The 13963-nt window shown below is 39.8% G+C and overlaps 1 long non-coding RNA gene across 2 annotated transcripts in view; it reads right to left on the reverse strand.

Moving 5' to 3' along the window:
• LOC144246513 (uncharacterized) overlaps nucleotides 1-13963 on the reverse strand; it is a 29526-nt gene that overhangs the window by 623 nt on the left and 14940 nt on the right. For both annotated transcript variants that reach the window (XR_014955317.1, XR_014955316.1), the window contains one exon: nucleotides 1-13963. This exon is cut by the window's right edge. This is a non-coding gene — a long non-coding RNA (uncharacterized LOC144246513).

The following is a 13963-nucleotide window of genomic DNA, read 5'->3' on the forward strand; positions in this document are numbered from 1 at the left end:
CTGCAGGCACGTTTTGGTGGTTTTTTATGGTCCAGCAGGTCGTCGTTGGACTCTAAAGGCAGTGAAGATTCCTGTGCAAGTCATCCTCAGACATACATTTGCCAAATCTTTCTTGCACATGCAAGAGAAAACAATGAGGTGTAAGAAGAGAAAAAAGCTTTCAATGTAGAATAGAAGGAAAAAAAAACCAGTAGATTTTTATGTAACAAGACTCCATGACATACTTCTAATTATATTTACTCAGAAAAAATGTAGGTATTTAGAGTGATAATAAAATTACCAAGGCAGTACATTGCAAAAAGCGTTTCCATAGCTATTGCAGTGTTCTTTCCCAAGATGAATTATTAACATTAATATGATTGCATTTTTGAAGTCAGGGATGTGGAATCATGAATTCACCACCAACAAGACAGAGATGCTGTGGACAGTTGCAAAGAACAGTCTTAAAATGGTTGCAAAAAAAGCAACAGCATCTTTCATCTTTTGCTTGCTATTAAGAAGAGGTATGCCTCACCCTCTCAAGGAGGAGAACAGCAGGATTTTATTTCTTTCTAATCCAGGTAGTTCAAATTCGCAATAAAAAATACCGTCACGAGTTATTTACAAGTGGGTTGCGCAGAATTTCCCTTGCCAAAATTATTCAGCAGATATGTAAATAATTTTGAAAAGCATCTGGCTTGGAGTTACCAGGTTTTGCACACGGATGTCACTTTATGCAAATTATCCCCTAAACACGTCAGTATGTTTCAAAATAAGCCAGAGCAACGGACAAACTGTTCTAACTCAACCAGTTGTGGCAGATGGCAGGATGCAGGATGTCTGGAGCCTGCCAGATCCATGGCTTCATCTGGAGAGGACAGCCTTGGGAGGCGTGGCAGGTGACCACTACTGCCTTCCCCCCACCCTCCTTTTCTCTTTACACCTTCTACATCCAAATCCAGAAAGTGTTAAAAAGATTAAGGTATGAAAAAAGGATATTCAGACCCAGCCAGGCAGTCCAGCTAAGGACAGGTAAATGCCTCAGCACAGACTTACATACTTCCATCAGATGCTTTCCAACAGAGACCAAGAGCATCTTTGAGGAAAAAAAAAAAAAAAAAAAGAAAAAAAAAAAAGAAATTACAAAAACCAAGGTGGGTTTTCTTGTCTAAGATAATTTGCTTCTGGCAATCTGCTCTTTGGAGCCTCTTGAACATCAGCCTGGGGATTTTTTTTCTCCATAACTCCATCAAATTTCCTTTCTGAACTCTTAGTTTTGCACCTTATTGCATCCTGTAAAAGTAAATCTCACTGCTTAATTTACTACTTTAGAGGAAAACCAAAACAAAACATCCTCAAGAGCTTAAAATTTTTGTGGTGACAGTATTGCCCAGGAATTTCATATCAAAGCCCCAGGAAAAGCAGCACTGCCAAACAAAAATAATAAGCATCATAAATTAACACAGAATATCTCAGATTAGAAGGGTCCTACAAGGATCATCAAGACCAGTTCCCTGCTGCTCTATGGGCTGCATAAAACTAAACCATAAGATTAAGAGAAGTCCAGACACTCTCTGAATTCTGGCAAAGCTTGGTTATGTTCCACATTTACACTGCACATCTATAGAGAACTACTTCAGCATGGCCTTGTGTAGAAGACAAAAAAACTCTAGATATTAACTCCAGAGGTAGATGTTTTGTAGCTAGAGCTGAAAAGTTTTGCTATTTTCCAATTTTAATTGTATTTTTTCCCACATGCTCTCAAATTATGCATATTTCTAAAACACAATGCCATAAGCGTCCAGCACACAGCACTGACGCATTAAAAATAAACCTTTCCACACTTAAAAACTTTTAAGGACCCTTGCAATGCTTCTCATCCCATGACTCAATATATTGCAGTACAGATTAAAAATTATAGAATTAAGAGCAATATAAAGAAATTTAAAAAAAAATAAAATCAGTCAGCATTATGTATTTATCTCCCAGTAGGATTTTTCAGTTTGCATCCCACACAGCTGGTGCCAACAGCACAAGAGGGAGTTGGGCAAGACAAAATTTTTCCAAGGACTTCTGTTCTTTGAAGTCAAGATAGCTATCATATTCTATGTTTTAATTCCTGCTTTTTGAATGTCTGGGAGCAGCCACTTCTGTTTGATTCAGAAATTGCCTTAAAGAAATGGGAAAAAAAAATAGAAAAATAAAAAAGAAACTAATTTCATTGTAATGGAGAGCTGTGCTTTATTCTGATGACTTTCAACTTTTGATGCCTCTTTACTGCACACTGCACCCAACTGTCTGCATGGGGAGGTTTGAACTTGATATTACAGCATGTCTTAGGAAGGTCTTTTCTTTATTAATTAAAAAAGAGGAAGTTGTCCAAGTATTTTCAATATTTCTCCTGACTCTTCAGCAAATGCTCTAATATTTAATTACTTTTCATATTTATGTTTGCCTAATGGTGGTTTATGTGCATATAACAGCTCTACTCAAGGTCTTCTATCATGTTCCAGGAATGCACTGCTCAGATTTGGTCTAAGTAAAATCCAAATAACATTATCCAAATAACATTTCTCATATAATAATTCTTGACTAGTCATGATGAATTATAAAAAGTCACAAACAAACTTAGCCTAGGAGATTGGTGTTAAATAGCAAAAATAACTGCACTTGTTGCCACATTTATTTTCACATGGCAAGGCAAAAGAAGTAGCTGGATGCTAAGTTAATGCACTGGCTGTTTCCCAACATCCTCTTGAACATCTGTTGTATCTTTCCCCTATAAAAATGGAAGTAGAATCAGCACTTCCATTGCCTCTTACATAGCAACTTAATCTGGCACTTTTATTACCCAAAAATGAATTCCAGCAGACAGCCCCCATATCCTAATGCAGCCAACATTCTTATTTCTCTTTTTAAACCAATCAGAAAGATAAATCTAATATTTCCAAGAACTAGAATATTTTATAAGTTTCTGTAAAACTTACAGAATCAATAGGTCAATAGGATATGCAACAGTTAGTAAATTATCTTCTGATACTACAGTAGCAGCAACAAAATGAAGGAATTATGAAATTAATTGCTTTGTTTGAACAGCACTCCACTGGAGTCCTGTTTTCCCCAGTAATCTAACAAAATACTATTTGTACAAAGGCATTGTTTAAAAAAACCCAGAAGTTTTGTTCAGTTTAGAATTTAACAGACTGTACAGCATCAAGGGATGAAATTGAGTAAGAGGGGATGACTGAAATAACATAAATCTATTTCTTTCAGACAATATTAAAACTTCATATGTATCCCTTAGAGCCATATAAATAATGCATATATGCTGAGGAGCCCTTTAATCTATGAACAGTTTATCAAAGTCACCAAGTTTTAACAGAGTAAAAACCTTTCCATAGAACGAGGGCTTCTCAATCTGCCTTTCCTACATATTATACCTATTACATAGGAAACATGAGATGTTCTGCAACACATTTTACATTCTAATTAATTTCAACTGTATTCACCTCAAGCATTTTGGAAAGCGAGCTCACTTGCAGTCTCCTGGAAAACCTTTTTAGAGATATGCAAAATCTCTCAAAACCCGAGTGTTAGGCTAATCCAATAAAACGCCCAAAGCAACCCAGCTATTCAAAAATGTTTCATGTTGAAAATTCCACCTTGCTGATAAATAGCTTCATGTCAACTTGACTCATGTCAATAATCCACAGCATTATGCAGGAAATAGTTTAAAAGTTCCAGGGTTTTTATAAACTCCAAAGAAAACCATGCATTAGTATTAGAACAAAATGTTTGCTTTCATTTTTCAGCTTCTTTTCCCAGTTCCCTCTGGGTGGGATAAAAATATTTCAAGCCAAGCTGCAGTTAGTTACTAATATAACTGTGCATACCAAAGAAAAACAGATTCATTAAAATACATCTAGCTGTAGAGATCCTCCACAAAGCAAACACCTTTCACCAGTCATAAAGAGCTGACTGCAAAATGAAAGCAGAGCAGCATTACACAAACTTTATCTTCAGCTGAAATTCAAATTATCAGTTCCATACTCTTCTAGTATGGAACACTTTTTAATTCTATTATTGATCCTGCTTTCTTTCTGTTGTTGAATACTCACACTAGAACCATGGACACAAACTGAAAATTTTGCAAAAAAACTTAGAAGCATAAAACTAGAGTTTTATCTGGAAGTGAAAGAACAGCACACTACCTACAGCCAGTGAAGGCTTTATTAGCCCATCTCAGCTCCACTTAGTACACTCGTTCAGCTTTCAGGATTATTCCCAATAGGCTAAAATCCTGACAGTATTAGTCAGAAAAATTAAATTAGTCTTTACCAAATCACTTTGATATAAGTTATTCCCAGGCTTATTAGATCAATCCTGAACCATTAAAATGCTTTAGTACTGACTGGGAAAGAGTGAGACAATTCACAATTGATTTCCATGCAAGCTAAATTAAATTACATGGAGTTATATGTCTAGTTCAAAAAGGGCAACAAGTCAATGCTGTGTGCTTTTTAAAGAAAAAAAAATTCTCTAATCTCCACTTCCTACAACAGTCTTTTCCTGTTTCCATAGAGAAAAATCCAACTAATACAGGCATCTAGGTGCCATGATAGTAGTTTGCAGAGATTTTTTTTCTGTTTTATTTATGGGAAGCATTTAGTGAAAAAAAATAAGGTTTTTGACCTTCCTTTCCAGAGTCACCTAAAAAGATAAGACTCTATCTTGGGCCTTTAAATTCTGCATGTAAGACTTCATCTGTGGCCATTTCAACTTTATTTGGGCCGCGTGCAATTTACATGCAATCTTCTGATTAATATTGCTTTTTCATTGTAAGATTCCATGTCATTTTCCAGCAGCTGTGTGCTTGGCTGCCTTTGGATTTGTCACTCTTGAAAGTATCCCCTGACAGTTCCTCAGATCTGAACGCCAAAATATGACCTAACAATCCCCAAATACCACATTAGCTGCCCCTAATGGGGATCCCCAGAGCTCCATCCTTGGTCCTGTGCTCTGCAACATCCTGAATGACTTGGACACAGGATTTTGGGAGACACTAAGTGAAGAGCTGATAAAACATTGGGAGGAATTGTTGTCTCCCTTGAGCCAGAGGAGTCCTGCATAGAGACCTTGATAAACCAGAGGCCTGGGCAACAACCACTGCATGAATTTTAACAGGGACAAGTGCTGGCTTCAGCACCTGGGATGGGGCAACCCTGGATGTACAGACAGACTGGGGAATGAGAGGCTGGAAAGCAGAGCCAGGAAAAGGGTTCTTGGTAAGCTGAATATGAGCCAGCAGTGCCCTGGAGCCAGAATGGACATCCCTGTCCTGGGGACATCAGGCACAGCATCTCCAGCTGGGCAAGAGAGGGATTGTCCCACTCTGCCCTGAGCTGGGGCAGCCCCACCTTGAGTGCTGGGGGCAATTTTGGGTGCCAGGATGGAAAAAAAGATATAAAGGTATTAGGGAACACCCAGAGGAGCCTTGAGAATGGGGATGGTTTTGGAGGGGAAGCCGTGTGAGGAGCTGCTGAGGACACTGGGTCTGCTCATCCTGGAGGAGACTGAGGCTGGAGCTCACCGCAGTTACAACTTCCTCGTAAGTGGAAGAGGAGGGACAGACGTTGATCTCTGCCTTGTGGTGACAGTGACAGGACCCAAGGGAATGGCCTGAAGTTGTGTCACAGGAGGTTTAGGTTGGATATCAGGAAAAGGTTCTTTGCCCAGAGGGTGGCTGGGCACTGGAACAGGATCCACAGGGCAGTGGTCACAGCACCAAGCGTGACAGAGCTCAGGGTTTGGACACTGCTCTCAGGCACAGGGTGTGACTCCTGAGGTGTCCTGTGCAGGGCCAGGACTTTCTCTTTGGAGATACTTGTAGGTCCCTTCCAACTCAGAATATTCTGTGACAATAAAAATTTTGTGAGAATATGGCTTTTTTAGACAGCCATATCTTTCTACGTTTAGTGCTACTCAGTTTGTTGTCCCTTGTTACATTATAAGTCAGGAAGAAGAAGCAGTAGTAACTTTTTAATATAAACTATAAAAGACCACCCCTGTGCATATTTTAGTCATCATGCCCTTTTGAAACTCACTAATGGTTAACCACAGAAAAATACTGCAGAACATTAAATGCTAATAGAAACTCATGTCCATCTCTCCATGGATAAATTTACCTGACCACACAGAAATCCCTTAACAAGCTTTTCTTTGCACAAGAAGACACAAAGTAGTTCTTTCATATTTTTGTATCAGATTACAAAAAGCTTCACTTCAGGAGAATCAATATAGCACTGGAAGTTGGGCTTCAGGCATTGTTCATCAGGACACACAAAACTAACCAAAAATCAGGTCCTGAGCTGGGAAGTCAGAGAAAGAACATATATACAAACTATTCCAATGCCAAAACAATTACTTGCCATCTAACATGTGCTACACAATTTGCCCAAATACCCAAACACACTTCCAGATCCAGTTTTCCATCAAATCATTTCTAGCTCTAACCAACCTGCTCCAAGCAGAACACAGCAGAACTTCTAAAATCCAATGGACAAGGTCACAAGGTGTTTGATGAACTGCTGTTGGTTGGCATGAGGACAGGAGAAAGTCTGCTGACCAGCAAAAATCAGGAAACGAGAATGAGAATGCTGTGGGAGCACTGTGTCTCCAACTCTGTCATCACCAAGAGCCTCCAAGAGCCCAGTAAAAATATGGGCATACGACAAGGGCAGAAAGGAAACACACACTGTACCAGCAAGGCAATTCTTCCTAGTTTTTAGCAGCTCAAAAATTTAACAGAACAAAGCAGCCTTGGAGACAGAATTTTCACAAGAGATAATTTGGACTGCATGTTACACTAATTACAAAGCTGTTATTAGTAGTGGAGAAATAATCTGCCAGCTGGACAGCCTAAGCCCACAATAAAGTGCAACGTGGGAAAGAGTCAGCTTTAGAGGCACATGGGACAGGGAAAACATAGCTGCTGTTCTGGAATGGTGCAACACACTCCTGGCAATTAAACTGCCTGCTGCTAGAGAAAACATTCAGCAATGCATCTGAAAAAAAAAAAAAAAAAAAAAGAAACAGAAAAAAAATATATATCCTTTCCCACAGAGATTCACAGGTGCTATGTGAGTTGTTCAATATAAGGATTTTCAGACTGTCTTAGCATGTGATTCCTCTGAGCAGATTAATTTGATACTAGATTTTTTTGTTGTCTGGAATCTTCTCAAGTCAAAATCCATACCCAATGCACTGCTTTGCTCAGTCCCAAAAATGGATTTGTTCTAGTTCTCTTAATAGTCAAGTACAGAAGCAAACCTTGTGGTTTCCCCTTTATAAGCAAAGTAGGGTTTAGAGGAAATGAGTCAAGAAGCTCAGGCTTTAGCTGTAACCTATGTGATACCCCATAAGTGTCATCTGGAGAGGAATCAGAGATGCATCACAAGATGAAAAAGTAAATTTTTAGCATGGCAGGAATAATTATGTGTCTTAGAATACATTACGCCTCAAATACACTGTATGTATCTGTACATGAAGAAAATTCCTATTACACTGTCATCTTTCTAATGCCTGAAACCAAATCATAAGGTCAATAGTTGTGAAACAGATCAAACCCAATTAGGCTCCCTGCAGGTGGTCATTTTCCCTGCATTAAACATTGCAATGTACAAGAAATAGTCTAGTAAATAAAGATGCTTGGAGACTAAATCTCCTAAGAGCACATCTGTCTAGTTGCTTTTACCCCAACTCCCTTAGGTAAAAAATCACTTGTCACACTATATCTGTCTTTTAAAGTAAATATACTTCTATTTTATCTGCTAAAAGTGTTTCTGACCTACAGTTAGTAGACTCTTAGCACTTTCCTCTGCTCTTTCTCCTTTCAGCACAGCACTAGTAACTCCATAATAACAGCTGCTTCAGTGGCAGGGACTGTAAATGATCTCTTTGCCAACAGAAGTCTAAGGTTTATAGAAAGAACATATTCCACAAAGCTTTTATTTAAAGCATTTGCGTGGAAATAACCTTGCACTAAAGACTGGACAAAAGACAGAGAAACTCCACAAGTTGTTAAGAGTAAGAAGTGAAGGGAACATCTTGCAATGCTTTGATTTCTAATTACAATGCAAGGGGCTTGAAGCAAATAGTACAACTGAGATGGTCAATTAAGAGTGCTGCGATTGTTCTTCTACTGTAAGACCCCCTCAACCTTGCAAAAGACAGAAAATCATTACAAAATCATGAATGCTTCAGTGCCTATGCAGCTATCCTTTGGAGAAGAAAAACCTTATTTTTATCAAAATACAGATACGACTAGAGTAATTTTATCTTCTGGTTTCCAAGGAGACAAGTGACCTCTATAGACTTCTCTTAACAAGTGTATCAAAGTCATATCAAAGCAAGTAAAGCCATGAAAGCCATAAGAGAGTAGCTCAATGCAGAGAAAATCTGCTGAAGTTTAACAGCTTGGGTAGTTTGCCAGCACAGCTCCGCCACTGGTGTCACTTCCCAAGATTCTTTTTAACAGAGAATTCTCTGTAACAGGTATTACCAACCTTTACTTCAAGGCAAAATAACAGGCAGGAAAAGCTCCAGCATGGCAGCACAGACAGCAACCAACAGCAGGGGCAATAATCTAGCTTTAGCACTCATGGGGCACACCTTCCTGAGACCCAAAATCCATCCTTTCACAGCCCGTCAGCAACGCCTTGAAGCCAGCATTTATGTTGGATCAGCAGTTCTCTATTTTAGTTTTCTGGATTCTCTGGAGGATTCTGCTTTCTTCCTCAGCCAAGCTCAGGAAACCTACTGGAGCCCACAGGATTGTATAATCACATTTTCAATGCCTTCCTAATCTACAAAAAGCAGATTTGTTTTGGCAAAGTGCACGGTTAAAGAGATTCACTGTCTTTCCCCATGTCTCTATTGTCACTCACACGTTCTCAACACACTAGGGAAACATTGAAGCAGCTTTTTCTTGGAGAAAGTGTTTCAAGCTTCTCCAGTTAATGAAGTTAAAGTTACTCCATCCATCCCCAAGTCAGAATCTGAGCTATTGATGATTCCCAGATTGTAGAAAGTCTCTGTCTGTCAGCCCCCTGCCAAAGCAGAAGCCATAATTGGTCTGTGCTGGTTCCAAGGCTGTTTATTCTGTTTATCTCTCACATGTTCTGCTGCCCTGCCCAGCTCTGTCCTGCAGGGCAGCGTGTGGGGCTCTGCCCTCAGTGGGATGTGACAAACATTAAATACCAGAAACTCCCTGGGCTGGATTTACAAGAACGTGCCAAGATCTGTCACCTACGTTGGACAGTGTGTCCCCAGCCTGAACCAACAGAAAAATGCCAACACCACAGTGACACATGGAGGGCATGAAGAAGGAGAAAAAGGACACGGCACACCCAATTTCCTCCATCTTGTCCCCTTTGGACCCCTCATCTAGAATCCTAAAATTTTACTTTTGCACCTGTGCCACACTTAATTATTACTGATATCAAACACTCAGAGCTTGTAATTGATCCTGTAAGATTGCAAACTCTTTTCCATGGACAGAGATCACAGCCAGTGTCTCTGGGGGCTCTGTCCAGGGGGGTTCCTGACCCCTGCCAGGGTCCCAGACCTGCCAGGGCAGCCAGAGGGAAGCCCTGGACTCCACACCCAAGTACTTGCACATGTTTTGTGTAGCTCACCCCCATTTTCCTGCTGGTGTTCCTCCATGAATTCACTTCAGGCAGAGTGCTGCAGAGCTGTCATGGAGATGCTGCAGGACTCTGGGGTGCTGCTGGGAGCAAAGAGCATGCCTGGGGAAACTTATGGCTAATTTCAGTCTGTCCTGATCTAGCTCAGCTGACAGCAACAAAAGGAAATGAAAAAAACCCCAAAAACATTAAAATATATGAAAACCCTAGACAGCAGTTCTACACTGTAATTGTGCAGCAGATTAATGGGTTCTCTGTGGTAATTCCAAGATCAGCTTTAGAGCCCTTTATTACTCATGAGGTAGGGCTGGGAAAGTGCCCCTGAGAGATTCACAACTGTTGGTGGCACGTTCCTGCATCCTAAGCATCTACCTGGGCACAGGCTAACCAAAAAGTCAGGAAAAGCTATGAGGAAAAGTTTTGATTCAGGAGACAGAAAAAAAAAAAAATCAGGTGGAAGAAACTGTTATTTTAGACCTGACTAATGAAGCGTTTGAGAATATAAATGTGTGAAGGTGTTTTGAGTGAGATCATGAGAGACAGCACCAATGATTCTGCAGAAAATAAGAAGTGAGAAAAGCTGAACAGGAGCAAGACAACTCACAGCTCTAGGTCAAACTCACAGGTGCATCAGATGAAGCACAATGCTGACAAACACGGGAGGAAGAAACATTGCCATGTAATGCCAGAATTGGGGGCTGCAGTGTGAAATGGATTTGTGGAAAGACACAAATAGCAATAAGAAACATAAAAAACTAGACCTAGACAAATACAAGTCCAGGATTTCTCCAATAAGACAAATTGCAAATGCAAAACTCCCCAGACACTTTCAATACCTGTTTTGCTTAATCTTCAAAGAAGACCAAGAGACCAGATATTGAGCACAGCTGGTGATAAGAGATAATAGAATAAGGAAAAGAGTTTGAAATAAAACCAGCAAAATCCCAACACCACAGAATACACAATGATAAGGGCATCTTGCTGGAGGATTGATCTAGTGGTTCTATTCCCCTTGATCCTGCAGCTGAAAAAACACAGAAAGAAGAGAAAGTAACATAAGAAAACCCACAAGCAAGGGCCTGGTGAATGCTCAGATACAGGGCTTTAGTCCACTACCAACTCAACAGCAGAACTGTCACTCAGGTTTTTTATTCACTGCTATTGGTGATGAGTTTTACAGGCAACCAGCTGTAACCCAGGCTTCTTTCTCCTACAGATTTCTACATTTTCACACCTTTTGTTGCCATATACATACTGCTCTTTCACATTCTACCCCTTGACCAGTCAGGCATGTCTTACACTCATTTGGTTTGTAATTCTCTCCTTGTTTGCATAAAGGATGGTCCTTCACTTTGTGGGAAAATATGGGACAAATAGAAAATGGGACAAATAGAATAAGTACTCAGAGAAACTTATTTTTAGAGAAAAAGTGCTGAAGTTACCGCTTTTGTTCTTCTCTGTCTCAGAGGTTCTCAGAAATTAGTGTAGCTCATTCTTAGAGCATCTCCCCAGTGCTGCAAGCTCTCATTACAGGGATAGAAAAGAAAATGAATCAGAAATCAAGTGCTGAGCATTCACAGTGCCCTGTGCTTGCTCCTCCTTCTCCTTGGAAGCACAGCCTCACCTAATTACACTCCCAGCTGTGTAGTACAGTGTGACACAGGCGTGCAGCATCCTTTCAGAAGCAAGGTGGGAAACACAGACCTCTCACACAGGGAGCTCTGTGACAGGGTGTCTGCCAGAATTCCTGTGCTGATAAGCATTTGATGATACTGAAGGCTGCATAAATCGACAGAGAGATGAAGGTAGATAAGAAAAGACGTGACAGAGATTGACAAACACATTTTGGGGTACAAGTCTTACAGCGCAGTCAGCAAAAAGCCCAAGGCAAAGTAGTATTTTATTAAAGTAAATCACAAAGCATGGAGAAAGGCTAAGCAGGCTTATCAAACCTTCTCTTTTCATCACAAATAAAAAAATCTATATAAAAAAAAAAAGACTGCTCCTTGCAATTTAAAGAAAGGTCTGGCTATTATGAACCTTAGCCATGGAATTCTCACTGAAACTGCTGTTTTTACAAAAGGTCTTCTCTCTCCCACTGGCAAACAACAAAGCTTCAGACTGTGTTCAAAAGTCCTCAGCTAAAAGCAAAGTAACAGGTTCAAAACCACAAGTATGTCAAAGAGCTAGAAATAAAAAAGCTGCAGTATAATTTGGCTGAGTGCATGAGTTTCATTTTTTTACTACAATCAAAGCTCTTCAAGTCTGTGCCCTTTGTGATTTATCGATAAAAAGGTGAGTAATATTTGCTGTTGTTCAATCTTAATTTGAGGGAAGTAAAGGATCTACTTTACCTGCCATCATGTAAATTTATTATGGAATTGGCTATTTTACCTCTAATTCATCATAGGAGAGCACAGGATCCCTGCAGCAGAGAGTCTTCCAGTGACTCCCAGCTGCTGAGTGGAAGCACTTAACTTAACATCACAGAACATCATTGTCTTCGACCACCAGCCTGCTGATCTTTCAAGGCAGCAGGATGCTGGCAAGGCCTCAGCACTCAGAACATCTGGAGCACTCCAGCAATCTTAGGTGTTGCCAGCCTTCTCTTACTCTTCTCCTCATACTTTTTGGAAAAAGAGTTTAAAGCTGACAGTAAATGCATGCACGCAGTTAGCCTTGCTATAAAACATTTCCTGAAATCTCTTAAGAAAGCAAATATAAATCAACAGTTTTCATTCATTTCTGATGAGATTTCATTCAGCCTGAAAACTCAAGATCTTAAATATGATGCTGTAAATTTAAGACCTGAAAACTGTTTTTTCCATTCCTGATGTTGTACTAGCAAACTGTGTTTACAGATTCATTCTAATCTGGGTTTTCTGCTCCCAATCTACTCTGACATCAGCCTTCCAACCTAAATTCTGCTATTTACAGGTAGGATATTGCATTAAATTCATGGTGATTCCTTTGTAAAATTGATAAACTTGATTTTTTTCCAAGAGAGAATATATTTTATAAGTACCCATCATCAAAAGGAATAAATATTTAAAAAATTCTACCATTCAAAAGGTTGAAAAAACACACTTTGGCAGCTGCCAAGCTGAGAAGCACTGGAATGCATCAGAGAAAATGTGCTTGGACTGCATTTAATCTATCTGAAGAATCATGTGTACAGCTTTTTTGATAGTCTCATGGTGAGGAAGGCTTCACCACACACATCCGTGCTGGCTCCCCTGTATAGGAGCCAGGCTTTCCAAGAGATCTGCTGCCATGGAGAGATCATAGCAAGTTGACACATTTTTCAAGAGAGCACAGCACACAAAGTACTCCCTGTGATTCTCCTGGAGTGAGGCTTTCCTTGGAAAAATCTAGCCCAAAGGGGGGTGGTTTGAGCCTTTCTCCTTACACCCTGAAAATGTGACGCAATTGCAGAGAGAAAGGCTGAACATGAACACTGCTAGTGCTCTTAGTGAATAGGACAGCTTTCTGTGGAAGAATAGCCATCTCTGAGAGTGAAAATGTGTGGATGTGTACTAAACTGGTTATGTAAATTCATTATTTCAACAGGCTTTCCAATCAAAATTTTACTTATGATTTCTCCTGCACAGGTATAAACTCTATTTATCTACCAAAGTAAACACAGCAGAGAAATTAACAGTTATCTATTTCTAGGCTAGAGGTGTCAAGCAGAAAGTCTGAAGCCCAGAAAACGGAATAAGGAACTAAATTCAGTAATCCATACTGGCTGGAGGTTAGGAGGAAGAGAAGGTGGACTAAATAGTCCTAAGGATCACCATAGGAAGGCCTATAAACCTACAACTGGTTTTGGATTAGACCTCTATTTTGGACAAAAATTACTTGACTGGCTACCTAGAGAATCAGGCTGGTATCACTTGGCTAGGTTTATTACTTGGAATAAGGAGGCTCAGACTGTGAACAGGGATCAGGAAGGCAGGGGCTAAAGCCTAAGATGATGCTTGATTCTAGTGATGATAAATGAGAAAAAAGCTCTCTTTATATAGGAATTCAGAGCATATTTAATCTGGACTCTGCTCCAGCTGGACATCTTACAGATGTCTTCTAAAATGTAACTCAAATTTCTTAGTTTCAACCTGAGGATGAATTCAGATGTATCTTTTTTATCTCATACAATTATGGAGTAAGCACAAGTTAATGATTTATTAATGATTTATAATTTAAATGGGAAGTGCAAGTCACATGGCCAGGGATACATTAAGAGATGAGGGAGAAAATCCACAGGACTAAATCTTAAAAGA

The sequence above is a fragment of the Lonchura striata genome, chromosome 5, assembly GCF_050655825.1.
Source record: "Lonchura striata isolate lonStrDom1 chromosome 5, ASM5065582v1, whole genome shotgun sequence".
In the NCBI taxonomy this organism is placed as follows: domain Eukaryota; kingdom Metazoa; phylum Chordata; class Aves; order Passeriformes; family Estrildidae; genus Lonchura; species Lonchura striata.